Here is a 5333-nt window from a genome sequence, read left to right on the forward strand (position 1 = left end):
TAATTTTCATTGAAGAATAATGTTTTTTTAAGCAAATATTAATTTAAAAAAGCAAAAAAAGATTTTTTTTTTTTCGGAAAATTTAAATTTTTTGGAACAAGCCGATTGATTATTGAATGGGAAGGAAATAGTTGATTAATAAACGAAGTGCCAAATTTTAATTCGTCCCAAAAGTGAGGATTTTGTAGTCTTTAACTGAAAAATAAGATAGACAGTTCAGTTCGCAGCAGCGTAATTTAGGATAACGCATACTGTACTATATAAAAGTTAATGAATAACGTTATATTTGTAATGAGAGCTCTCTAAGTGTAGTTTTTAATTTTCTTTGAAGAATATAGTCTTTTTTCAATTTAAAAACCCGAAAAAAGCAAAAAAAAAATTTTTTTCGGAAAATTTCATTTTTTGAAATTTTCGGATATAGAGGGCCAGCTTAAACGCGAACTTTAAATAATTGAATATGCGACTAAATATAAAGATTCAAACGATTGGAGCATCGTTTGCTGACCAGAGGGAGCCGTTACACAAGTTTCGACGAGTGAAAAATTTTTCCGCTTGGGTCGGAAAGTCGGCGACTCTGGATTTTTATGATATAATTTTGCCAAAACGAGGGCAGTTATCGCTTCTCGGCCTTTTGGCTAAGATCAAAGTGTAGTATCTGTTCTTATCAGCTTAATATCTGATACGTTACTCATAGAGTAACTAGATATTAAACTAATTTTTGGACAGCGTCTCTCAGCTTCGAATTTATTCGATGAGAAGACACGGATCTGATACGTATTGAACTGCAACGTATTGGGTCCACCATATAAAATAAAAAGAGTACATTTTATTTAATTATTTAAATAGTTTTTAAATTCTTAAATACAAAAAAATTAAACTTAACAAAATTTCTAAGTGTTGTCGTTGCTTCCAGTTCAAGAGTTGGACTCGTGTTTCGATCTGTTTAACAGATTTGTTTTCAATTCAATTATTATTTTATTAAGAAAATTTAGTGTAGTAATAATTATCTTTATGGAATCATATTTAGAAAAAGACCATTATGGAATTATTAAAAAGCATATAAAATTTTAACCTAACTTCATAACCCTTTATTTAAAAAAAATCAAGATGAAATAAAAAGTTCGTATTAGCTTCAATAATATCATTCAAAAAATTGTTTTAAATATGTTAAAGATAAGATTTACTCTTTCCATTTTAATAAATAGAACTTTAGCGCTTTCGAAAGAATTACAATGTTCCTATTTTAACATAGACCTTTTCAGGAGATGAATTCCTATGGCATTATTTAATATTTTTCGAGTTTAAATGCGGTCGGCGGTTTGCACAAAGGGCAGGGACGTAATCAGCACGACCTCACGAATCGCACCTGCTTGGAATTTCACGCTCAATTCGGATAATTACGAACAATGCCTTTTTGGGGCCGGGATAGCCTGGTCGGTAGGGCGCTGGGCCCATATCCAAGAGGTCGTGGGTTCGATCCTCGCCGGCCGAAGACTCCCCGTGTAGTAAATGGTGACTGATGCACGTTAAATCTGTCGAGTCTCAAAGTCCTCCATGTTCCCACAACAAATCAATACCTCTGGGGGTACTGATCCAGGAGTTTCCTTGTCTTCTGGATTGGTTCAAAATTACAAGGCTACGGAGTTGAACGTAAGTAGTCGTAAACCCATGAAATTGGGTCGGCTGTTCAACGACGGTTATAAAATAAAATAAAACAATGCCTTTTTCGCTCCTGACCACCGCACCCAAATTTTTCAACGTCTGGTTTCTCGAGTTTAAATAGTCTTACATTTTAAAAATGATGGAATAACATCAACATGCTATCAATATTTATTAACTAAGACTCTTACCTTCTTTAAGGAGAAAAAATAATATTTGTTAAATTACTTAATTTTCAAATCCTCGAATGTCAAGTTAACACTAGCTTTATTAAACTTTATTAATTAAGGAAAAAAGTATAAGGTTTAAGGAAATGAGAGAGTTTTTTTTATTTTTAACTTGGGATGTATTTATTATAACAGCAATGTTCAGAGAACTCAATATAAAAGTTCGACTTAACGATAAATGAAGTGATGCATCATCGAGCGCGGACAGTGCTTGGGAGGGTGACCATTTGGATTTTTAATTTTCTTCCATTCATTGGTGATTTTTATTTGTTGTATACACTTATTTTAAAGTGAGTTCGCTTATTTGAAAGTCAATTTAATAATATTAGAATGAAGTTAATTCACTTATTTTAAAATGAATTTAATAATATTAGAATTAGGTAATAAAAAGGAAGCAATACTTCTTAAGTGGGCGGGGCTACACTATATATGAAGTTGCACTAATATTTTTAAAATATCCGCTTAGCAAAACAAACGTATAGAATTCAATCAAAATAAAGTACTCCTCATTAAAGTAACAATAAAAGAGACTTTTAAAATATTTATGAATCAAATTTATCAATAATGTATTTATAACCTTAACATAATTTTTGTAAGTGGGCGTTTCGTAATAACCGACACATTTTGAAAAGAGCTTTTTCTTCTAATAATAAACAAACATATGGAAACACATTGCAAGAGGGTTTAGAGCAACGGCCAATGGGAGTGAAGGGTGAATAGATGACGACCAATAGGAAGCAAGGAACAAAATGTGGTTAGCTATTTTAAGACTCAGGTTAACAACACAAAAATCTCGAAAGAGGGCTTAGAGCAACGGCCAATAGGAGTGAAGGGTGAATAGATGACGACCAATAGGAAGCAAGGAACAAATCGCGGTTCAATATGTTTAGCATTATTTAATTTTAAATAAATAAAAGGAAATTATTGAATCATTTAATTATAGAGGATATGTAGAAATATATTTATATATAGATTAATCCCCCCCCCTTTAATTATGTTATGAAAAATATTTATAAAGCAATCAATCATCGCAGTTAGGATTTATTTTCCTAATGTCTGTTATATTAAATTGTTGTAAAAATATTTTCGTAAAATATCTTATGTAGGTAGAAGAAGAAAAAAAAGAATAGATCTTATTTAATATAACTTTTTAGTTTAATAGAACTTTGGTAAAGTAACTATAAAGCTTGGATTTCAGGATCACCGAAGTGAAGCATCATCGGGCGCGGTCAGTGTTTGGGAGGGTGACCGTCTTTTTCCATTCATTGGTGATTTTAATGTTATTTATTAAATTAACTTAGGGAAGGATTATTATTTTATTGCTTCAAATTTGAATCTGTGTCATATGCATTTTTAACAACAAATATTGTTCTTATTTAATTTTTATTAAATGATAGAATTCACCAAAACTACAGTCGAAAAGCATAGTTTTTAAAAAAGTGGGCGGGGCTACACGACACATTGTGAACAGAACCTTTTTTTCTTTTTAAATTTCAATTTATTCAAAGTAAAACTATTCTTTCTTTGGTTTATTCTCTTTGTATTATTTAATTAAATGATAAAACTATGGAAACATACAAAAATTTAGATTATTACTCAATATTATACAGAAATACTCCTTAAGTGGGCGTGGCTTCTCGAATTTTCACAACTGCTGGATTGACATTTAAAAAAGTATATTTTAAGATAAAGTTTCAAATTTAATCGCTAAATACACGAACTCTTTACTGAGAAAGAATTTCGATAATGTGGTTTCAGTTGCGAATAAACATATCTCTTGGTTTATTAGAAGCGTTATAAGAGACATGATCCTTAAAAACCGAAGTCAAGCATCATCGGGCGCGGTCAGTACTTGGGAGGGTGACCGCCTGTGAAATTCACTTATTCTAAAGTGTTTAAACATAAAATTCAGCTATAAACATAAATTCGTTAATGAATATTGGATAAAATATGATTTCTCTTTTAATACTTTGAATTTTTTTTGCACTCATGTTAGAAAAGTGGGCGTAAAATTTATTTTCAGTTAAGTAATGCTTTAAATACAACATTCAATTTGATTGCGCAGCATGTGGAACAAAGATATTTTTTAATTAACAAAAAAATACTTTTTCTTTTAGTTAAATGACATTGTGATGTTTTATTTTAACTGTTTTAAATAACTGATCAATAATTTGATCTTTTTATTGCGAAATAAATAATTTTAAAAATTTTCAGTCGAAAATGCAATTTGTATACGGTCCCTTAATTCAATCGTGCAATATGTATATGGTCCCTTCGGTTGATTGTGCAATTTTTATATGGTCCCTGCATTCAATTGTGCAATTTGTATACGGTCCCTCCTGATAGCTAGCCTTCTTTTCGCTTTTACAAGTGCTTTAACTTGAGCTTGCTTCCTATTGGCCGTCATCTATTCACCCTATCCTCCTATTGGTCGTCATCTATTCGCCCTTCCTTCCTATTGGCCGAAGCTCTAAGCCCTGTTAAAATATCTTAGAATACTGTTAGAAGTTTGTATTTATCTATTAGAATTAAAAATGCCTGAGAAGAATTTTAATATTGAAGAATTTTTAAATGTATCAATATTTGGGGGATAAAAAATATTAGTTTCTAATACTATACCAAGCTTAATTTTTGGCAAGCATCGCTTAAATTTTTTCGGAAAATTAAAAATAAAAAAAGCTGCAGGAATATAAGAATTATTATTATTATTTTTTTTTTTTTTAAACACAGTTAAGTATTTATCTAAGTTTTACAAGACGCGTAATTATTTGTAAATAGTAGTAAATATATATAATTTTTTTAACTAAAAGAAACCTAAAAATCTTATTCCAATTTTTCAGCATTTTAGAAAAGTTCCTGGCGGTTTAATTTTTATTCAAATCATTTAAAAAAAATTGTTCAAGCTAAATATGTACTATCAAAATAAATAATGCTGCAGTAATTAGAGCAAGTATATTCAACATAACGACAACATAAATTTTAATTTTTTGGTAGTTTTATAAATTTTTTCTTCTTTAATAGAAGCATTTTATTATTGAAATTGGTGCGTAGTACATTTTGTTACAACGTCTTTCTTTAAACAACTTTTAAAAAAAATTTGAACGCAATATCTGAAAAATTAAACCGCAGGGAGGATTTTTAAAAAAAATATTATTTTAAAATTTTTAATAAAACTGTTCAGCAAAATTTTATATGGTATCTTGTATTGCCTATATCCATTAGCTGACCAATTTTCACCTCGCTTCCTATTGGTCGTCATCCATTTACCCCTCCCTCCCATTGGCTCTAAACCCTCTTGCAATATTTTGTAACGTTGTTTGCCTTAGTCTTGAAATAGCTAACCACATTTTGTTGCTTGCTTCCTATTCGTCGTCATCTATTCACCTTTCACTCCTATTGGCCGTTGCTCTAAGCTCTCTAACAAGATTTTTGTGATATATCAAGGAC

General features: G+C 30.4%; 1 non-coding gene across 1 annotated transcript; it reads left to right on the forward strand.

The window, feature by feature from the left end:
* Window positions 1-615: 615 nt before the first annotated feature.
* On the forward strand, window positions 616-807 carry LOC147807422 (U2 spliceosomal RNA). The gene has a single exon (XR_015435807.1). It is a non-coding gene; the product is annotated as a U2 spliceosomal RNA (small nuclear RNA).
* The last annotated feature ends 4526 nt before the right edge of the window (window positions 808-5333 follow it).

The sequence above is a fragment of the Parasteatoda tepidariorum genome, chromosome 7 (assembly GCF_982258835.1).
Source record: "Parasteatoda tepidariorum strain Cologne lab strain chromosome 7, Ptep-v5.0, whole genome shotgun sequence".
NCBI lineage: Eukaryota > Metazoa > Arthropoda > Arachnida > Araneae > Theridiidae > Parasteatoda > Parasteatoda tepidariorum.